The 23,958-nt window shown below is 48.9% G+C and overlaps 1 long non-coding RNA gene across 1 annotated transcript in view; it reads right to left on the bottom strand.

Moving 5' to 3' along the window:
* Positions 1-245: 245 nt before the first annotated feature.
* LOC143818153 (uncharacterized) overlaps positions 246-23,958 on the bottom strand; it is a 376,965-nt gene continuing 353,252 nt past the window's right edge. The window contains exon 3 of the long non-coding RNA XR_013224346.1: positions 246-294. This is a non-coding gene — a long non-coding RNA (uncharacterized LOC143818153). The remainder of the gene's footprint in view (positions 295-23,958) is intronic.

Below are 23,958 nucleotides of genomic sequence, written 5' to 3' on the forward strand. Positions count from 1 at the left end.
GAGTTTCCTCTCCTTCAGACCCTGGGAACCATCAGGAATACCGTCCGATACATGAGTCCCATTGACTTGTATTGGTATCGGGTATCGGTATCGGATTAGATCCGATACTTTGCCGGTATCGGCCGATACTTTCCGATACCGATACTTTCAAGTATCGGACGGTATCGCTCAACACTACTGGCAATACTACACATGTGGTAAATCATGTATTTTCTTTACAGGAACCTACCAGTGCGGAAGAGCAGGAACAGTCAAGTGGAAATGAATCTTCCCAGGGTCGTCAGGTTCAAATTGCTGAGGAGGAAAGACGGGGTGTAAGAATTATTTTCATTATCAGACTTGTAATTTTATTTTTTCAGTTTTGTATCTTTAAAACTGTATGTATTATTAATTTTTTTCTTATTTTATTTGATCTATAGGTTCGACATGTCATTGACAATGACCTACTCATTACACTGGTTCAAGAACGTGTAGCGTTGTGGGATCCCCACGATCGTAATCATTCCGACTCAGTATTGAGTCGATTACTCTGGGAAAAAGTGGCCAGATCGCTGTTGGATGATTGGGACTATGCAAGTCCACAAGTCAGAAAGGATTTTCGTAAGTATTACAATGTGATCTTACGCGTCTGTTTTGCTGTAAATGTTGGTGTCTTTTTTTTTTCAATTTTTTTCCCCCTTCACAGTGAAGAGAGTAAAAGTTCATTGGCATTCAATGAAAGATCGCTTCAATAAGGATATCAGACAAGAGATTTGGGTTAAAAGTAGTGCTGCTCCAAAGCTCTCGAAATATAAATACAACCATATGCTTTCTTTTCTGAGGCCTGCGGTTGATCAGCGAACGTGAATATCTTTTCTGTTGTCTTACTAAAATATACTTTATAGTTTATATAGTAATGTCTTTCTTTTATTTTCCACACAGAACCTGGAGCAGCACTATACAACCTGGATCTTCCTCTGTTGGAGCTGCCCCTCAAACAGCCAATGAACTGTCCCAATCATCTACCAGCAATGGAGCAACCAGGCAGGCTAGGGAACAGGCAGCTGGCCCATCAGGTTTTCCCCTCTCTCAGCCCTCTGCCACTGCTTTAGTTGGGACTTCTTGTCAGCGGCAGTGGGCCTGGGAGAGGTCAGTCATGCCCGAGTTTATTCACTTAAAATCGATCTTCCAGGATGGGATGAAGGTGATTGGAGATAAATCGGACAGTAGGTTCACTCAGGTGAACACACTTTTCCAGGAAGTCCACAGACTCCTTGACCACCTGGAAGCCGACCTTCAGAGATCGGTGAGACTTTTTTTTTCAGAAATATAGCGGGGTGTGTCGGAAAACCTTAAGCCTGAACTCCAGGTGAGCATCATGCAGGCCTGCCAGGCTGCTTACAGCCAAGCATTATACAGCAGCAGTCCCGAAGCTATCATCTGCAGGCCAGATTTTACCAGCATCAAAAAGCACAGCATCACTGGCCTGTTCCCCCAGTTCACAGCTACACCACGTTCCAGAGTGCAGCACCCCTGCAGCAAGCAGCATCCACCACGCTCCAGAATGTAGCACCCCTACAGCAAGCAGCATCCACCATGCTGCCCAGTCCAGCACCCCTGCAGCATGCAGCATCCACCACACTGCACAGTCCAGCACCACGACCGAACACAGCTACAGAAGCCAAAACTCCCACTCATCCAACAAATTAACGTAGTAAGACTCCCACTAGTGACTCGGCACCGCACCATAAAATGAAGACCCGGAGTAAGAAATGTCTGCCAAAAATGGGCCTACCACCTCCAGCCTCACCTCCCAATGTGTCTCTGTTATCTAATATGTCACTACCTTCCCTTGGTTCTCTCCTTTCCAATTTGTCTATACATTTCCATGATTCTACTCCTAATGTGTCATCTACTCCCAATGAGTCCAGTCCCAACAGGAGCCAATCCTTCAATTTATTGCCCCTTCCCCTGTAACCCCTTCATCATCAAATGTTACCCAATCATGACAGCTCAACACCCACAAGTTCCACAATATCTCACAGTCATACAAATCCCGAACATAAACCCAATTATTGTTTAATGCAAAATAAACAGATGGTTATGGTTGTTGTTAAATACAATTTATTTATTTGTGTGTTTTCGTTGTCTCTTTATGTTAAAACAAACACATGTGTGTATTGTATTGCTGAGTCAAGTTGTAACGGTTATTTAACTCGGTGTTTTATTAGTAGTGAAGTCAGCAAACATAACATTTACTTAAAGTGTATTAAACCATATAATCTTGCCAAGCAAGACATCCAATATCTGAAACAAAGTAAGCAGCAAACTTATCCCTCATCTGGGCAACTTCAACTGTAGTCCTCAGAGGGTGATGTAATAATAATAGGGGATATCTCAGGAGACTCTTTGCGTGGAACAAGACAACTACAGGACACAGTTTTATAAGTGGTAAAGTCTATATTATCACACGGTGATTCAAACAGGTGCAGAGAGAAACTCAAGTCCACAACACTTGGTGTAAATATAAAACGCAGCTTAGCAGTCTTCAGAGGAAAATGCAATCAAGCAGAAAGTCTATGAAGCACAATTATTCTTGAGGATACTTGACACGAATAAATCCTTGTCTTAGTCCAAACACAGATAGATAACCTTATAAGGCAGTTCAAATCATATCTTAGCTCAACCAGGGAGGCCTGGTTAATAGTCTCAGGTTCTTGCAGAGCAGAAACAGCTTACATGTCCAGCAAATGCAGATGGAAGTAAACACGAGCAGCAGATGAAGGAGGATTACTGGAACTGGTGTATGCAGCAGGAACTCAGAGCAGAGTAGCAGGATAACCACACAGGTTCACAGGAGTAGGTATATAGCCAGGGAGTAATCAGAGGTCAGGAGCTGGATGCAAGGCAGAATACTCTAGCACAGACTGAAGGCTGGGGTGGAGTTTTATAGCAGGAAGACACAATGCACATGAGACCAAAGACGCCATCTTGGAAAAGGGCAGTAATGCACAAAAGGTAAAAAATGTTCAGAGTCCTGACAGGTGATCACGGTAATCCTGCAAAGTGCTATCAACAGGTTCATCAAGTTCTAATTGTTGTCGCTGTTTTGCCAGGATGTGATTGTGCATAACAACACACGCTTTGACTACATCATGAATTGTGTCCGTTTTTAGATTGATTGGTGTTCCCAAAATGCGCCATTTAGACGCCAGCAAACCAAAGGCACACTCCACAGTTCTTCGTGCCCTTGTCAGTCGGTAGTTGAAAATCCTTTTGGTGTGATTCAAGTCCCGACTCGAATACGGTTTTTTGAGGTTGGCACACTTTTGAAATGCCTCATCCCCAACCACAACAAATGGCATTGGCGGTCCTTTGGTGTTCGGAAGAGGTTGTGGCAGTGGAAAATTTAATTTATTACAAAACGTTGGCCCATGTCAGAGTTTTTGAAAGCCAGTGAGTCATTTCCTTATGAGCCAACGTCAACGGCGACAAATTGACACTCAGCATCTGCAATCGCCATGAGAACAATCGAAAAGTATTTTTTGTAATTGAAGTACTCGGATCCACTTCCAGCAGGTTTCAGAATCCAAATGTGTTTGCCTTCCACAGCCCACACATTTTCCACACAGTTTGGAAAATTACAAATTGCAATGAATTTTGCAGCATTTTGCAGCCAGAATTCAGATGTGGTTTGGGGGAGGAATTCTGCACACAGAACATCACATAAAGAATGGCAGGTGTCTCCAACAATCCCAGAAAGGGTGGACACTCCAATCCGGAATTGAAAATGTAGAGATCTTAAGGTCTTTCTGGTAACCAATAATCTGCCAAACAGAAAATGGAAAAAAAAAACAGTACATGGCTGTTATAACAATAATACAAACGACATGTGTTTATTTTTTTAAATTACATACCTCAGGGTCACCAATAGACGTTCCTCAGCAGGAATTGCTCAACGTAGTTGTGTGTCCTAAATGGTGATGGATCCTCGGACACGATGCAGCTATTCATCGAAGCTCTGTTCCGATATCCTCACGTATTTGAAAAACTTATCAGTATTATTAATCGTATGAACATATATTTAAACATCATATAAGAATACATAAATGATAAACAGTGATTGAAAAGAACAAAGGAGCAGAAATCAGAGTCGGATATCGAGATTTTCTATGTATGCAATAACATTGTCATTTCCAGTATAGAAATCATTCTTGTCACCAGTATAAGCTTTGAGGGGACATTCCTCGACAATGTGCTGAATTGTTTGATGGTCAGCTCCACAGTCACAGGCAGGAGAGTCAGATTTTCCCCACTTATGCATAAGATCTGCACAGACACCAAAGTTTGTTCTGATACGATTCAAAGTGACCCAGGTTTTCCTTGGCAGATTGAAGCCTGGTGGTGGATTTTGAAAGTGAGGAAACGCTTGAGGCTCACCGTCTACTGCAGTGATCCAAAGTTCACGCCATTTCTCTTCTAAATTGAAATCATGATCATACAGGGTAATTGCGGTTCGGATGGGTGGATGTCTTGATTTCAGTCGCTGTATTTGAACATCTTGGATATTTTGATGTATTGGGAGATTTTCATTATTCAATACTTTGGTGTATACTTTAAGTAGGAGCTTTTGTCTTCTCAGATTTGCAGGTGCGATATGGGTCAAGACAGGTAACCAGTGGATGGGCGTAGGTCTGATAGCACCAGAAATTATGCGCATAGAGTTGTTTAACTGATTGTCGATTGCATTCACATTACAACTATTCAGCCATACTGGAGCACAATATTCTGCGGTAGAGTACACCAAGGCAAGGGTAGACGTTCGCAAGACAGGTGTGGAGGAACCCCAGGAGGATCCGCAGAGTTTCTGAATAATATTGTTGCGTGCTTTCAGTTTCTGTGCCGTCTTTTCCAAGTGAGATTTGAAGGTTAGGCTTCTATCAAGGATTATGCCTAAATACTTGGGATTGAAGTTGTGCTTGACAAGTTGACCTTCAAAACGTACTTTGAGTTCAGTCTTAGCACTTGCGTTGTGTAAATGAAAGCAACATACTTCCGTTTTTGATGGATTGGGCTTTAGCCTCCATTGTCGAAAATATGTTCCCATTACACTAAGATCTTCTGTTAGGACCTCCTCTGCTTCCTCCATTGTTTTGCTCACTGTAGCAAGTGCCCAGTCATCGGCGTATCCAAATTTCCATGATATTGTGTCAGGAATGTCAGCTAGGTACAAAGCAAACAGGAGAAGTGCCAGCACTGATCCCTGGGCCAAACCATTGTTTAAGGTTTTCTTACAACTGGTTGAATCACCCATGATAAGTTGAAAGGTTCGATTTGCAATCATATTATTCAAGAGGTACATAATTTTCTTACATGGAATCACCTTCAGAAACTTATATAGAAGTCCTTCCCTCCACACAGTGTCATATGCGGCAGAAAGATCGATGAACGCCACTGAAACCTTCTTGTTCTTTTGAAATTCAGCTTCAATTAAAGTTGTCAAGGCTAAAACTTGGTCACTGCAGTTTCGAGCAGGTCTAAAGCCGGCTTGCTCTATAGGTATTGAGTCAAAAATCTTTAAATTGATCTTGTTATAGATTAAGCGTTCTAACAGCTTGTAAAGGCAGCTCAATAAAGCAATGGGCCTATAGCTTGATGGATTATCTTCAGGCTTCCCAGGTTTTAACAATGCAATGATCTTTGTTATGGCTGGACCTGGTGGTTAGGAGCACCGGGAATGACCAGATAGTCAAAACTGCAAAATAGAGTGAGCTCTGGGAAGAGGGAGCTCTGCTGACCGCAGCCCTAATCTATTATCACACACACTAGAATTAGCCGTGGATCATACCTGACTCTGCCTAGATGACTCGACACAGCCTGAGAGGTAACTACACCTAAAGAGAAATATAGCCTCACCTTGCCTCAGAGAAATTCCCCAAAGGAAACGAGCAGCCCCCCACATATATTGACTGTGAGTTAAGAGGAAGGCACAAACACAGGAATGAGACAGGTTTCAGCAAAGGAGGCCCGACTTACTAAATAGACAGAAGATAGATAAAGGGATCTTTGCGGTCAGCACAAAAAACTACAAAAAGCCACGCAGAGTGAGCAAGAAACCCCCCGCGCCGACTCACGGCACGGTAGGTGCCACTCTGCAACCCAGAGCTTCCAGCTAGCGAGACAATATCATGATAGCCAGCTGGACAAAACTTAGCAGGTACTAAGAAATATATTCAGCACACAAATGAACAACAAATGAGCTTAACAGGGACTTAGCTTCTACTGAAGTAGACAGGTCATCAGGAGATCCAAGTGAGATCTGAACCAGTACAGATACATTGACAACTGGCATCAGGTAACGATCTGAGCAAAGTTAAATAGAGGAACCAGCCCAGTCTTAAACGATGCAGCTGAGGAAGCCACCTCCAGACCAGCAGCTCCACTTTCAGCCACCAGAGGGAACCCACGGACAGAACTCACAGAAATACCATTCCTGACCACAGGAGGGAGCTCGAGAACAGAGTTCACAACAGTACCCCCCCCTTGAGGAGGGGTCACCGAACCCTCACCAGAACCCCCCGGCCGATTAGGACGAGCCAAATGAAAGGCACGAACCAAATCGGCAGCATGGACATCGGAGGCAAGAACCCAGGAATTATCCTCCTGACCATAGCCCTTCCATTTGACCAGATACTGAAGTTTCCGTCTCGAGATACGAGAATCTAAATTCTTCTCCACCACATACTCCAATTCTCCCTCGACCAACACCGGAGCAGGAGGGTCAACGGAAGGAACCATAGGCGCCACATATCTCTGCAACAACGACCTATGGAACACATTATGGATGGCAAAAGAAGCTGGAAGGTCCAAACGAAATTACACAGGAATAAGGATTTCAGAAATCTTATAAGGCCCAATAAAACGAGGCTTAAACTTAGGAGAAGAAACCTTCATAGGAACATAACGAGATGACAGCCAAACCAGATCCCCAACACGAAGTCGAGGACCAACACGGCGACGGCGGTTAGCGAAACGTTGAGCCTTCTCCTGTGACAATGTCAAATTGTCCACTACATGAGTCCAAATTTGCTGCAACCTGTCCACCACAGAATCCACACCAGGACAGTCCGAAGGCTCAACCTGCCCTGAAGAGAAACGAGGATGGAAACCAGAATTACAATAAAAAGGTGAAACCAAAGTAGCCGAACTGGCCCGATTATTAAGGGCGAACTCAGCCAATGGCAAGAAGGTCACCCAATCATCCTGATCAGCAGAAACATAGCATCTCAGATAGGTCTCCAAAGTCTGATTGGTTCGCTCAGTTTGGCCATTTGTCTGAGGATGGAAAGCAGAAGAAAAAGACAAATCAATGCCCATCTTAGCACAAAAGGACCGCCAAAACCTCGAAACAAACTGGGAACCTCTGTCTGACACAATGTTCTCCGGAATGCCATGCAAACGAACCACATGCTGGAAAAACAACGGAACCAAATCAGAGGATGAAGGCAACTTAGGCAAGGGTACCAAATGGACCATCTTAGAGAAGTGATCACAAACCACCCAGATGACCGACATCCTTTGAGAGACAGGGAGATCTGAAATAAAATCCATGGAAATATGCATCCAGGGCCTCTTCGGGACCGGCAAGGGTAAAAGTAACCCACTGGCACGAGAACAGCAGGGCTTCGCCCGAGCACAAGTCCCACAGGACTGCACAAAAGCACGCACATCCCGGGACAAGGAAGGCCACCAAAAGGACCTAGCCACCAAATCTCTGGTACCAAAAATTCCAGGATGACCAGCCAACACCGAACAATGAACCTCCGAGATAACCCTACTAGTCCATCTATCAGGGACAAACAGTCTCTCTGCAGGACAGCGGTCAGGTCTATCCGCCTGAAACTCCTGCAGAACCCGCCGCAAATCAGGGGAGATGGCAGACAAAATCACCCCCTCTTTGAGAATACCAGCCGGCTCAGAAACTCCCGGAGAATCAGGCACAAAACTCCTTGAAAGGGCATCAGCCTTCACATTCTTAGAAGCCGGAAGGTATGAAACCACGAAATCGAAATGGGAGAAAAACAGTGACCATCAAGCCTGTCTAGGGTTCAACCGCTTGGCAGACTCGAGATAAGTCAAATTCTTGTGATCCGTCAAGACCACCACGCGATGCTTGGCGCCCTCAAGCCAACATCGCCACTCCTCGAATGCCCACTTCATGGCCAACAACTCCCGATTGCCAACATCATAATTACACTCAGCAGGTGAAAACTTTCTAGAAAAGAAAGCACATGGCTTCATCACAGAGCCATCAGAACTTCTCTGAAACAAAACAGCCCCTGCTCCAATCTCAGAAGCATCAACCTCGACCTGAAAAGGGAGCAAAACATCTGGCTGACACAACACAGGAGCCGAAGAAAAACGACGTTTCAGCTCCTGAAACGCCTCAACGACCGCAGAGGACCAATTCACCACATCCGCACCTTTCTTGGTCAAATCAGTCAGTGGTTTGACAACACTAGAAAAATTAGCGATAAAGCGGCAGTAAAAATTCGCAAAGCCCAGGAATTTCTGAAGGCTCTTTACAGATGTAGGCTGAGTCCAATCATAAATGGCCTGGACTTTAACTGGATCCATCTCGATAGTAGAAGGGGAAAAAATGAAGCCCAAAAAGGAAACCTTCTGAACTCCGAAGAGACACTTAGACCCCTTCACAAACAAGGAATTAGCACGAAGGACTTGGAACACCATTCTGACCTGCTTCACATGAGACTCCCAATCATCCAAAAATACCAAAATATCATCCAAATATACTATCATGAATCTATCCAGATACTTTCGGAAGATGTCATGCATAAAGGACTGGAATACAGATGGCACATTAGAAAGCCCGAATGGCATCACCAGATACTCAAAATGGCCCTCGGGCGTATTAAATGCGGTCTTCCATTCATCGCCCCGCTTAATACGCACAAGATTATACGCTCCTCGAAGATCTATCTTGGTAAACCAACTAGCCCCCTTAATCCGAGCAAACAAATCAGACATTATTAAGAAGGCGGTAATCTATACAAGGTCTCAGAGAACCATCCTTCTTGGCCACAAAAAAGAACCCTGCTCACAACGGTGACGACGACGGGCGAATATGCCCTTTCTCCAAGGACTCCTTTATATAGCTCCGCATAGCGGCGTGTTCTGGCACAGATAAATTGAAAAGTCGGCCTTTAGGAAACTTACTACCAGGAATCAAATTAATAGCACAATCACAATCCCTATGAGGAGGCAGGGCACTGGGCTTGGGCTCATCAAATACATCCTGGTAATCCGACAAAAACTCAGGTACTTCAGAAGGAGTGGAAGAAGAAATTGACAACGCTGGAACATCACCATGGGCCCCTTGACAACCCCAACTGGACACAGACATAGATTTCCAGTCCAATACTGGATTATGGACCTGTAGCCATAGCAAACCCAACACGACCACATCATGCAAATTATGCAACACCAAAAAGCGAATATCTTCCCGATGTGCAGGAGCCATGCACATGGTCAACTGGGTCCAGTAATGAGGTTTATTCTTGGCCAAAGGTGTAGCATCAATTCCCCTTAATGGAATAGGATGCTGCAAGGGCTCCAAGAAAAAACCACAGCGCCTGGCATACTCTAAGTCCATCAAATTCAGGGCTGCGCCTGAATCCACAAACGCCATAACAAAGTAGGACGACAAAGAGCAAATCAAAGTAACGGACAAAAGAAATTTAGGCTGTATAGTACCAATGGAGACAGACCTAGCGGACCGCTTAGTGCGCTTAGGACAATCAGAGATAGCATGAGTGGAGTCACCACAGTAAAAACACAGCCCATTCAGACGTCTGTGCTCTTGCCGTTCAGTTCTGGTCAAAGTCCTATCACATTGCATAGGCACAGGCCTCTGCTCAGAGGACACCGCCATATGGTGCACAACTTTCCGCTCCCGCAAACGCCGATTGATCTGAATAGCCAAGGACATTGATTCATTCAGACCAGCAGGCGTGGGGAACCCCACCATAACATCCTTAAGGCTCTCAGAAAGACCTTTTCTGAAAATCTCTGCCAGAGCACACTCATTCCATTGAGTAAGCACAGACCACTTTCTAAACTTCTGACAATACATTTCAGCATCATCCTGACCCTGACATAGAGCCAGCAAGATTTTCTCTGCCTGATCCACAGAATTTGGTTCGTCATAGAGCAATCCAAGCGCCAGAAAAAACGCATCTACGTTAAGCAATGCAGGATCTCCTTGCGCAAGGGAGAATGCCCAGTCTTGAGGGTCACCACGCAACAAGGAAATAATGATTTTTACTTGCTGACTAGGGTCACCAGAGGAGCGAGGTTTCAGGGCAAGAAATAATTTACAATTATTCTTGAAATTCAGAAACTTTGATCTATCCCCAGAAAACAAATCAGGAATTGGGATTCTAGGCTCTAACATAGGATTCTGAACTATATAATCCTGAATGCCTTGTACCCTTCCAGTGAGATTATCCACACAAGAGGACAGACCTTGAATATCCATATCTACACCTGATGTTATGATTTTCCCAATGGCAGGGAAAACAAAATAACAACGGACTAGCTCTCGGGTGATGGGAACTAAAGTGACCGTGACCTGAACCTGACACAACACTGGAAGTAGCCGGGGAGTGTTTCCTACGATGCCCTAGACACCACGCGCCAGCCGGAGATCTAACTACCCCTATCAGAGGAATATACAGGCCTGCCTTACCTCCAGAGATGAACCCCAAAAGGAGATAGCAGGCCCCCACAGATATTGACGGTGAGTCAAGAGGAAAAGACATACGTAGGATGAACAGCAGATTTAGCACAGTGAGGTCCGCTTACTAGATAGCAGAAGTACAGGAAAGAGTCACTTCATGGTCAACTTCAAAACACTACTCAAAAACACCATCCTGAAATTACTTTAAAACTCCAGTGACAACTCATGCCACTGGAGTGGCAATTTCAGTCCACGAGAGCTTCCAGCTGCAAAGAGTCACATTGCAAATAGCTGGACAAAAATAGCATTAACTAGAAACAAAATTCAACTTAGCTGAACAGGATCTTGAGGCAGGAGAATGCAACAGAATGCTACTGATACATTGTTGGCCGGCATCGGACCAGCAGCCAAGCAGCCTTAAATAGGAAACTCCCCTAATGGGTGTCAACAGGTGATCAATGATAGAAGAAGGCAAATAAGTGGCACTACCATAAAACACCACCGGGGGAGCCCACAAACAGAATTCACAACAGTACCCCCCCCTTAAGGAGGGGGCACCGAACCCTCACCAGAACCACCAGGGCGATCTGGATGAGCACTATGAAATGCACGAACCAAATCAGGAGCATGAACATCAGATGCCGTCACCCAAGAATTATCCTCCTGACCATAGCCTTTCCACTTAACCAGATACTGAAGTTTCCGTCTGGAAACACGGGAGTCCAAGATCTTTTCCACCACATACTCCAACTCACCCTCAACCAGCACAGGAGCAGGAGGATCAGCAGACGGAACAACCGGCACCTCATACCTCCGCAATAATGACCGATGAAAAACATTATGAATAGTAAAAGATGCTGGGAGGTCCAAACGAAAGGACACAGGATTGAGAACCTCCAGAATCCTATAAGGGCCGATAAACCGAGGCTTAAACTTAGGAGACGAGACCTTCATAGGAACAAATCGAGAAGACAACCAAACCAGGTCCCCAACACAAAGACGAGGACCGACACGCCGATGACGATTAGTGAACTGTTGAGTCTTCTCCTGGGACAACTTCAGATTGTCCACAACCTGTCCCCAAATCTGATGCATTCTATCAACCACAGCATCCACTCCAGGACAATCCGAAGACTCCAATTGACCGGACGAAAAGCGAGGGTGAAACCCTGAATTACAAAAAAATGGAGAAACCAAAGTGGCAGAACTGGCCCGATTGTTAAGGGCAAACTCTGCCAATGGCAAAAAATCAAGCCAATCGTCCTGATCAGCGGACACAAAACACCTCAAGTAAGTCTCCAAGGTCTGATTAGTACGCTCAGTCTGGCCATTAGTCTGAGGATGGAATGCAGACGAAAAAAAGACAAGTCGATGCCCATCCTGGCACAGAACGCCCGCCAAAATCTAGACACAAACTGAGTACCCCTGTCAGACACTATATTCTCAGGAATACCATGCAAACGCACAACATTCTGAAAAAATAGAGGGACCAGCTCAGAGGAGGAGGGCAATTTGGGCAAAGGTACCAAGTGAACCATCTTGGAAAAACGGTCACACACCACCCAGATGACGGACATCCTACGAGAAACAGGAAGGTCAGAAATAAAGTCCATAGAGATGTGCGTCCAAGGCCTCTTAGGAATAGGCAAGGGCAACAACAACCCGCTGGCCCGGGAACAGCAGGGCTTAGCCCGAGCACAAACATCACAAGACTGCACAAAAATACGTACATCTCGAGACAAGGAAGGCCACCAGAAGGACCTAGACACCAGATCCCTGGTGCCAAAAATTCCAGGATGACCTGCCAACGCGGAAGAGTGAACCTCCGAAATAACTCTACTGGTCCAGTCATCAGGGACAAACAGTCTACCAGGCGGACAGCGATCAGGCCTATCCACCTGAAACTCCTGCAAAGAGCGCCGCAGGTCTGGGGAGACAGCTGACAATATCACCCCATCCTTCAGGATGCCAGTAGGTTCGGAATCACCAGGCGAGTCAGGCTCAAAACTCCTAGAGAGGGCATCCGCCCTCACATTCTTAGACCCAGGCAGATATGAAACCACAAAGTTAAATCGAGAGAAAAACAACGACCAGCGCGCCTGTCTAGGATTCAGACGCCTGGCTGACTCAAGATAAATTAGATTTTTGTGGTCAGTCAAGACCACCACCTGGTGTCTAGCACCCTCAAGCCAATGACGCCACTCCTCAAATGCCCACTTCATGGCCAAGAGCTCCCGATTTCCAACATCATAATTTCGCTCAGCGGGCGAAAACTTTCGAGAGAAAAACGCACATGGTCTCATCACTGAGCAGTCAGGACCTTTCTGCGACAAAACTGCACCTGCTCCGATCTCGGAAGCATCTACTTCAACCTGGAACGGGAGCGAAACATCAGGCTGGCGCAACACAGGAGCAGAAGAAAAGCGGCGCTTAAGCTCCCGAAAGGCCTCCACAGCCGCAGAGGACCAATTAGCAACATCAGCACCCTTCTTGGTCAAATCAGTCAAAGGTTTAGCAATGGCAGAAAAACCCGCTATGAATCGGCGATAGAAATTAGCAAATCCCAAGAATTTCTGAAGACTCTTTAGAGAAGTAGGTTGTATCCAATCACAAATAGCCTGAACCTTAACAGGGTCCATCTCCATAGATAAAGGGGAAAAAATATATCCCAGAAAGGAAATTCTCTGAACCCCAAAAATACACTTTGAGCCCTTCACAAATAGAGAATTAGCTCGTAAAACCTGAAAAACTCTCCTGACCTGTTGAACATGAGATTCCCAGTCCTCCGAAAAAATCAAAATATCATCCAAATACACAATCATAAATTTATCCAGATATTCACGGAAAATATCGTGCATAAAGGACTGAAAAACGGAAGGGGCATTCGCGAGACCGAAAGGCATTACCAAATACTCAAAATGGCCTTCAGGCGTATTAAATGCGGTCTTCCACTCATCCCCCTGCTTAATCCGCACCAAATTATACGCACCACGTAGATCGATCTTAGTGAACCACTTCGCCCCCTTTATGCGAGCAAAAAGATCAGTCAGTAAAGGCAACGGGTACTGGTATTTAACTGTAATCTTATTCAGAAGTCGATAGTCGATACAAGGTCTCAATGAACCATCCTTTTTACCCACAAAGAAAAACCCTGCCCCCAGTGGAGACAAAGAGGGGCGAATATGACCCTTTTCCAAAGATTCTCTGATATACTCCCGCATAGCAGTATGTTCAGGTACAGACAAATTAAACAAGCGACCCTTAGGAAATTTACTACCGGGAATCAACTCAATAGCGCAGTCACACTCTCTGTGAGGGGGAAGAGAATCAGTTTTAGGCTCCTGAAAGACATCATAAAAATCTGACAGAAATGCTGGGATCTCAGAGGGAGTAGATGAAGAAATGGGAACCAAAGGTGCATCCCCATGAATCCCCCGACATCCCCAGCTCAGCACAGACATTGATCTCCAGTCCAAGACTGGATTATGAATTTGTAACCATGGTAATCCAAGTACTAATACGTCATGTAGATTATATAACACAAGGAAACGAATAATCTCCTGATGGTCTGGGGTAAGATGCATAGTCACTTGTGTCCAATATTGTGGTTTATTGCTAGCCAAAGGTGTAGAATCAATACCCTTTAAGGGAATAGAAACCTCCAGAGGCTCCAAATCAAACCCACAACGCTTGGCAAAGGACCAATCCATGAGACTCAGAGCGGCGCCAGAATCCACATAAGCATCCACAGTAACAGATGATAAAGTACAAATCAATGTCACGGACAAAAGAAATTTAGACTGCAAGGTACCCATAGAAAAAGATTTATCAACCTTTTTATCAACCTTCTTTATGCGTTTAGAGCATGCTGATATAACATGAGCTGGATCTCCACAATAGAAGCACAACCCATTTTTGCGCCTGTAATTCTGTCGTTCGCCTCTAGACAATACACTATCGCATTGCATATGCTCTGGTGCCTTTTCAGAGGTCACCGCCAAATGATGCACAGGTTTTTGCTCAGAGGATACCGCCATATGGTGCACAGGTTTTTGCTCAGAAGATACCGCCATATGGTGCACAGATTTTTGCTCAGAAGATACCGCCATATGGTGCACAGATTTGCGCTCCCGTAAACGCCGATCAATCTGGATAGCCAATTTCATGGCATCATTCAGACCTGTAGGCACAGGGAACCCCACCATGACATCCTTCACGGCATCAGAGAGACCTTCTCTGAAATTAGCTGCTAGAGCGCACTCATTCCATTTAGTAAGCACCGACCATTTACGAAATTTTTGGCAGTATATCTCAGCTTCATCTTGCCCTTGGGAAAGAGCTATCAAGGCTTTCTCAGCCAAAATCTCTAAATTAGGTTCTTCATAAAGCAACCCCAAAGCCAGAAAAAACGCATCTACATTTAATAACGCAAGATCCCCTGGCGACAATGCAAATGCCCAACTTTGTGGGTCACCCCGCAATAGAGAAATAACAATTTTAACCTGTTGCGCAGGATCACCAGCAGAGTGAGACTTCAGAGACAAAAACAATTTACAATTCTCTCTGAAATTCAAAAAACGGGATCTGTCTCCGGTAAAAAATTCAGGCATAGGGATCTTAGGTTCAGACATTGGAGCACTTATAACAAAATCTTGTAAGTTCTGGACTTTTGTAGCCAGGTTATTCAGACCTACAACCAAACTCTGTGGATCCATGATTCAAACAGGTGTAACCAAAGCCATTCAGAGATTAAGAGGAGAGGAAAAAAAAAGGCTGAAGACTGCAGTTTAAGCAAGGAGTACAAATAGGCACCAAGGTGCACTTTCCAAACACAGAGGGAAAAAAAAAACAAAAAAACCTTTTCATATCCTTTCCTGCTTTAGTGCATAGTTTTAACACATGCGGCCGGCCAAACTGTTATGATTTTCCCAATGGCAGGGAAAACAAAATAACAACGGACTAGCTCTCGGGTGATGGGAACTAAAGTGACCGTGACCTGAACCTGACACAACACTGGAAGTAGCCGGGGAGTGTTTCCTACGATGCCCTAGACACCACGCGCCAGCCGGAGATCTAACTACCCCTATCAGAGGAATATACAGGCCTGCCTTACCTCCAGAGATGAACCCCAAAAGGAGATAGCAGGCCCCCACAGATATTGACGGTGAGTCAAGAGGAAAAGACATACGTAGGATGAACAGCAGATTTAGCACAGTGAGGTCTGCTTACTAGATAGCAGAAGTACAGGAAAGAGTCACTTCACGGTCAACTTCAAAACACTACTCAAAAACACCATCCTGAAATTACTTTAAAACTCCAGTGACAACTCATGCCACTGGAGTGGCAATTTCAGTCCACGAGAGCTTCCAGCTGCAAAGAGTCACATTGCAAATAGCTGGACAAAAATAGCATTAACTAGAAACAAAATTCAACTTAGCTGAACAGGATCTTGAGGCAGGAGAATGCAACAGAATGCTACTGATACATTGTTGGCCGGCATCGGACCAGCAGCCAAGCAGCCTTAAATAGGAAACTCCCCTAATGGGTGTCAACAGGTGATCAATGATAGAAGAAGGCAAATAAGTGGCACTACCATAAAACACCACCGGGGGAGCCCACAAACAGAATTCACAACAACCTGAGTCCTGAACCACCCAGAGGTTTAGGGGAAAAAAAAGACTAAACACACTGCAGAGAAAAAAAAATGGTCTCAGAACTTCTCTTATCCCTCTATTGAGATGCATTAACACTTTTGGCCAGTTGTACTGTTATGGCTGGACCTGGTGGTTAGGAGCACCGGGAATGACTAGATAGTCAAAACTGCAAAATAGAGCGAGCTCTGGGAAGTGGGAGCTCTGCTGACCGCAGCCCTAATCTATTATCACACACACACTAGAATTAGCCGTGGATCGTACCTGACTCTGCCTAGACGACTCGACACAGCCTGAGAGGTAACTACACCTAAAAAGAAATATAGCCTCACCTTGCCTCAGAGAAATTCCCCAAAGGAAACGAGCAGCCCCCCACATATATTGACTGTGAGTTAAGAGGAAGGCACAAACACAGGAATGAGACAGGTTTCAGCAAAGGAGGCCCGACTTACTAAATAGACAGAAGATAGATAAAGGGATCCTTGCGGTCAGCACAAAAAACTACAAAAAGCCACGCAGAGTGAGCAAGAAACCCCCCACGCCGACTCACGGCGCGGTAGGTGCCACTCTGCAACCCAGAGCTTCCAGCTAGCGAGACAATATCATGATAGCCAGCTGGACAAAACTTAGCAGGTACTAAGAAATATATTCAGCACACAAATGAACAACAAATGAGCTTAACAGGGACTTAGCTTCTACTGAAGTAGACAGGTCATCAGGAGATCCAAGTGAGATCTGAACCAGTACAGATACATTGACAACTGGCATCAGGTAACGATCTGAGCAGAGTTAAATAGAGGAACCAGCCCAGTCTTAAATGATGCAGCTGAGGAAGCCACCTCCAGACCAGCAGCTCCACTTTCAGCCACCAGAGGGAACCCACGGACAGAACTCACAGAAATACCATTCCTGACCACAGGAGGGAGCTCGAGAACAGAGTTCACAACAGATCTTGTCGTGTTTTAATTTACTGGGGACTTGAGCATTCTCCATGATATCTGAGAAGAACTTTGCCAACCATTTTTTCGCAAAAGGTCCACAATTTTTGAGAAATTCGGTATGAATCCCATCAAATCCAGGAGCTTTGTTACTTTTAGTATCAACAAGGGCAATTTCAATGTCACAAGTTGTAAAAGGACGGGAATATTCTTCAGTTGATGCCACAGATGATTTTAGTAGCTTAAACTTATTTTTAACTTCTATGGTATGAGCTCGGTCTTTAGGTGTTCTTGAGGTGTTCACAATGTGTGCTGCAATTTGATTTGGAGTTACAGCATTCGTTTTCTGTTTTGCTTTACGGTTTCCTTCTAGTTTTCTTAAAAGAGACCACGCTTTTCTACTGGACCTTTTAAAGTCCAAGTTCTCAACTGTTTCCATCCATTTGGCACAACGTGCTGCATTCAGTTTGTTCAGCAACTCATCACCGATTTCACCATCTTCACTGTCAAGAAATTGTCTGTATAGTTGTTCACATTCATCAGTCCAGCCTGGAATGTATTCTTTGCAGAAGCCACGTGGTATTGATTTCTTTGCAGCTTTAATAACAGCTTTACAGAACCGCTCATAGTTTTTACTGATTGGAGGTATCCAACCAATACACTTGTCAAGATGATCTGCAAACTTTTTCCAGTTGGCTTTAACAAAATTCCATCGAGGACGTGGGTACGAAGTTACAAGAGGAATGGATACTCCAACAGTGATGATGACAGGGCGATGCTGACTTCGAGGGAAATGTTTGACAACACTCCGAGTTGTAGATAAAGGTTGATTGTTTCTATTGCGTGATACGAAACATAAATCAGGGTTGTATCCTCTCTGCCAGGCTGCTGATTGGAAGGTTGGAAAATCCTTTGCATCAAAAACCAAGAATGTGTTGTGCACGTCAGACCAGTTTACCAGGTGCTCACCATTGTCATCATTACTAGCATATTGCCAGAGCTCAGGGTGACTGTTGAAATCTCCTATATACACGGTAGGATGTGGATGGACATGGATAACTTCAGTAGGCCATTGTACTGCAGGAGGCTTGTAAATATTAACAATTGTGATATCACCAACTTTAATCACAGCTTCACGGATGTAATTTTCAACAGATGTAGATTCAAGCTTTACATTTTCAATGTTGCCTTTCACATAGGTAGCTACAACCGTAGTGTGGGTCATATGTAGCACCAATTAAATCAAAACCAGCAATGGAGCCACGAGCTAGAAGTTGGTCTTCATTTTCAACATGAGTTTCCTGAAGAACAAGAACGTCTATTTCGTTAGCAGTGAGAAACTTGTGAAGGAAATCACATTTTGAGCGGCTGATACCTTCAATATTAATTTGGCAGATTTTCACAGTGGATCCAAGATCTTTCGTTTGAGGAGTGTCATTTGTGATGGTACCATTATTTGTAGACATTATCAAATTTGATCCTTTGTTGATTATCAAATATGATGTAAAATATATTGACCAGGAGATCTGGATGTAGTTTGATTGTTTGGTCGTCAAGGTTGTTAGTCCTTTAGCGTTACCCAGGGTGCACCACGTGGAGGCGGACTAACGTTACACCCCACTTATCAGTTTTTTCCCGTGTACAACGAGTGGTAGACTCCATGGCTCTCTTGGACTTCAACGATGGGGTGTTGCCAGTAGCGACGACGACATCTTCTCCATCTTTCTCTTCTTCTTTCTTCTTCACAAGCCACAGCAAAGGCAAAAGCCAATTTCAATGCCAAATCCAGATTACGACAGAAGCGCTCCATGCCAAGATCCATCTTGCAGCTGGATACAGCAGCAAAAGATGAGGATTTCATCTGTGTAGGGCCTCTATACAAAAGGATTTCATCTGTGTAGGGTCTATATATACAAAATACCCATGAGACACGTCCATTGGGTGTGGCTTTTGTCATGGAAATTCTCCTGGAACAGCATTTGCCGCATACAAAATTCATTGAAAATTCGAACGCATGCGCAGAAAAAACACAAACGCATGCAAAAACGCATACAATTGTATGCACACGCAGCATTTTTTTTGCATCATGCGTAAGATGATGTGGATAAAAAAGCAGTGTAACCAAGCGCTTGAATGCGTTTTGGCATGTGTTTGCGGATGCAGATGATACGCTGCGCACAGAGACGCTGATGAGAACTTAGCCTTAGTTTTAAAATCATTTTTCAAGCTGGTGTTATAAAGTATTCTAATTTACTGAGATAATGATGTCTGGGTTTTCATAGGCTGTAAGCCGTAATTATCATCAACATTAACAGAAATAAACAGTTGAAATAGATCACTCTGTTTGTAATGACTCTATCTAATATATAATTGCCTAGAATACTACTTCCTGCAATTTGTGCCAACTTCCGTGGCTTTGTCCGGAGCTAATGTCCGGAGCTAATGTCCGGAGCTAATGTCCGGAGCTAATGTCCGGAGCTAATGTCCGGAGATAAGTGACGTCACCAGTGTCCTACACCCAGGCAGAGCACAGTGGCCCCAGGCAGAGCACAGGGGCCCCAGGCAGAACATGGGGCCCCAGGCAGAGCACAGGGGCCCCAGGCAGAGCACAGGGGCCCCAGGCAGAGCACAGGGGCCACAGGCAGCATATAGGGCCCCAGGCAGAGCACAGTGGCCCCAGGCAGAGCACACACCAAATCGGAGGCCGAGGGGCCCCGCCAACCAAATCGGAGGCCGAGGGGCCCTGCCAACCAAATCGGAGGCCGAGGAGCCCCGCCCACCAAATCGAAGGCTGAGCGGCCCCGCCCACCAAAGCGGAGGCCGAGGAGCCCGGCCCCGCCCACCAAAGCGGAGGCCGAGGGGCCCCGACCACCACATCGGAGGCCGAGGGTCCCCGCCCACCAAATCGGAGGCCGAGGGTCCCCGCCCACCAAATCGGAGGCCGAGGGTCCCCGCCCACCAAATCGGAGGCCGAGGGTCCCCGCCCACCAAATCGGAGGCCGAGGGTCCCCGCCCACCAAATCGGAGGCCGAGGGTCCCCGCCCACCAAATCGGAGGCCGAGGGTCCCCGCCCACCAAATTGGAGGCCGAGGGGCCCCGCCCACCAAATCGGAGGCCGAGGGGCCCCGCCCACCAAATCGGAGGATAAGGGGCCCCGCCCACCAAATCGGAGGCCGAGGGGCCCCACCCACCAAATCTGAGGCCGAGGAGCTCCGCCCACCAAATCGAAGGCCGAGGAGCCCCGCCCACCAAAGCGGAGGCAGAGGGACCCCGTCCACCAAATCGGAGGCCGTGGGGCCCCGCCAACCAAAGCGGAGGCCGAGGGTCCCCGCCCACCAAATCGGAGGCAGAGGGACCCCGCCCACCAAAGCGGAGGCCGAGGGGCCCCGCCCACCAAAGCGGAGGCCGAGGGTCCCCGCCCACCAAATCGGAGGTCGAGGGTCCCCGCCCACCAAATCGGAGGCCGAGGGTCCCCGCCCACCAAATCGGAGGCTGAGGGTCCCCACCCACCAAATCGGAGGACGAGGGGCCCCACCAACCAAATCGGAGGCCGAGGAGCCCCGCCCACCAAAAGTAAGTGCGGCCCCAAAAGTAAGTGCGCCCCCGGGTGCAAAAGTAAGTGCGCCCCCGGGTGCAAAAGTAAGTGCGCCCCCGGGTGCAAAAGTAAGGGCGCCCCCGGGTGCAAAAGTAAGCGCGCCCCCGGGTGCAAAAGTAAGCGCGCCCCCGGGTGCAAAAGTAAGCGCGCCCCCCAGTCCCGTGTGTGAAAAGTGCTGCTGTAAAGCTGGTAGCGCTGTTCAAGCACCATGTATTTCCTTCAGGAAATGCCCATCTAATATATAATTGCCTAGAATACTACTTCCTGCAATTTGTGCCAACTTCCGTGGCTTTGTCCGGAGCTAATGTCCGGAGATAATGTTCGGAGCTAATGTCCGGAGCTAATGTCCGGAGATAAGTGACGTCACCAGTGTCCTACACCCAGGCAGAGCACAGGGGCCCCAGGCAGCATATGGGGCCCCAGGCAGAGCACAGTGGCCCCAGGCAGAGCACAGGGGCCCCAGGCAGCATATGGGGCCCCAGGCAGAGCACAGGGGCCCCAGGCAGAGCACAGGGGCCCCAGGCAGAGCACAGGGGCCCCAGGCAGCCTATGGGGCCCCAGGCAGAGCACAGTGGCCCCAGGCAGAGCACAGTGGCCCCAGGCAGAGCACAGGGGCCCCAGGCAGAGCACAGGGGCCCCAGGCAGAGCACAGTGGCCCCAGGCAGAGCACAGTGGCCCCAGGCAGAGCACAGGGGCCCCAGGCAGAACATGGGGCCCCAGGCAGAGCACAGGGGCCCCAGGCAGAGCACAGGGGCCCCAGGCAGCATATGGGGCCCCAGGCAGAGCACAGGGGCCCCAGGCAGAGCACAGGAGCCCCAGGCAGAGCACAGGGGCCCCAGGCAGCATATGGGGCCTCAGGCAGAGCACTGGGGCCCCAAGCAGAGCACAGGGGCCCCAGGCAGAGCACAGGGGCCCCAGGCAGCATATGGGGCCCCAGGCAGAGCACAGGGGCCCCAGGCAGAGCACAGGGGCCCCAGGCAGAGCACAGGGGCCCCAGGCAGCATATGGGGCCTCAGGCAGAGCACTGGGGCCCCAAGCAGAGCACAGGGGCCACAGGCAGAGCACAGGGGCCCCAGGCAGCATATGGGGCCCCAGGCAGAGCACAGGGGCCCCAGGCAGAGCACAGGGGCCCCAGGCAGAGCACAGGGGCCCCAGGCAGAACATGGGGCCCCAGGCAGAGCACAGGGGCCCCAGGCAGAGCACAGGGGCCCCAGGCAGCATATGGGGCCCCAGGCAGAGCACAGGGGCCCCAGGCAGAGCACAGGGGCCCCAGGCAGAGCACAGGGGCCCCAGGCAGCATATGGGGCCTCAGGCAGAGCACTGGGGCCCCAAGCAGAGCACAGGGGCCCCAGGCAGAGCACAGGGGCCCCAGGCAGCATATGGGGCCCCAGGCAGAGCACAGGGGCCCCAGGCAGCATATGGGGCCCCAGGCAGAGCACAGTGGTCCCAGGCAGAGCACAGGGGCCCCAGGCAGCCTATGGGGCCCCAGGCAGAGCACAGTGGCCCCAGGCAGAACATGGGGCCCCAGGCAGAGCACAGGGGCCCCAGGCAGCATATGGGGCCCCAGGCAGAGCACAGTGGTCCCAGGCAGAGCACAGGGGCCCCAGGCAGCCTATGGGGCCCCAGGCAGAGCACAGGGGCCCCAGGCAGAGCACAGGGGCCCCAGGCAGAGCACAGTGGCCCCAGGCAGAGCACAGGGGCCCCAGGCAGAACATGGGGCCCCAGGCAGAGCACAGGGGCCCCAGGCAGAGCACAGGGGCCCCAGGCAGCATATGGGGCCCCAGGCAGAGCACAGGGGCCCCAGGCAGAGCACAGGGGCCCCAGGCAGAGCACAGGGGCCCCAGGCAGCATATGGGGCCTCAGGCAGAGCACTGGGGCCCCAAGCAGAGCACAGGGGCCCCAGGCAGAGCACAGGGGCCCCAGGCAGCATATGGGGCCCCAGGCAGAGCACAGGGGCCCCAGGCAGCATATGGGGCCCCAGGCAGAGCACAGTGGCCCCAGGCAGAGCACAGGGGCCCCAGGCAGCATATGGGGCCCCAGGCAGAGCACAGTGGTCCCAGGCAGAGCACAGGGGCCCCAGGCAGCCTATGGGGCCCCAGGCAGAGCACAGTGGCCCCAGGCAGAACATGGGGCCCCAGGCAGAGCACAGGGGCCCCAGGCAGAGCACAGGGGCCCCAGGCAGCATATGGGGCCCCAGGCAGAGCACAGTGGTCCCAGGTAGAGCACAGGGGCCCCAGGCAGCCTATGGGGCCCCAGGCAGAGCACAGGGGCCCCAGGCAGCATATGGGGCCCCAGGCAGAGCACAGGGGCCCCAGGCAGCATATGGGGCCCCAGGCAGCATATGGGGCCTCAGGCAGAGCACTGGGGCCCCAAGCAGAGCACAGGGGCCCCAGGCAGAGCACAGGGGCCCCAGGCAGCATATGGGGCCCCAGGCAGAGCACAGGGGCCCCAGGCAGCATATGGGGCCCCAGGCAGAGCACAGTGGTCCCAGGCAGAGCACAGGGGCCCCAGGCAGCCTATGGGGCCCCAGGCAGAGCACAGTGGCCCCAGGCAGAACATGGGGCCCCAGGCAGAGCACAGGGGCCCCAGGCAGCATATGGGGCCCCAGGCAGAGCACAGTGGTCCCAGGCAGAGCACAGGGGCCCCAGGCAGCCTATGGGGCCCCAGGCAGAGCACAGGGGCCCCAGGCAGAGCACAGGGGCCCCAGGCAGAGCACAGTGGCCCCAGGCAGAGCACAGGGGCCCCAGGCAGAACATGGGGCCCCAGGCAGAGCACAGGGGCCCCAGGCAGAGCACAGGGGCCCCAGGCAGCATATGGGGCCCCAGGCAGAGCACAGGGGCCCCAGGCAGAGCACAGGGGCCCCAGGCAGAGCACAGGGGCCCCAGGCAGCATATGGGGCCTCAGGCAGAGCACTGGGGCCCCAAGCAGAGCACAGGGGCCCCAGGCAGAGCACAGGGGCCCCAGGCAGCATATGGGGCCCCAGGCAGAGCACAGGGGCCCCAGGCAGCATATGGGGCCCCAGGCAGAGCACAGTGG

This window comes from Ranitomeya variabilis, chromosome 3 (assembly GCF_051348905.1).
Source record: "Ranitomeya variabilis isolate aRanVar5 chromosome 3, aRanVar5.hap1, whole genome shotgun sequence".
Lineage (NCBI taxonomy): Eukaryota > Metazoa > Chordata > Amphibia > Anura > Dendrobatidae > Ranitomeya > Ranitomeya variabilis.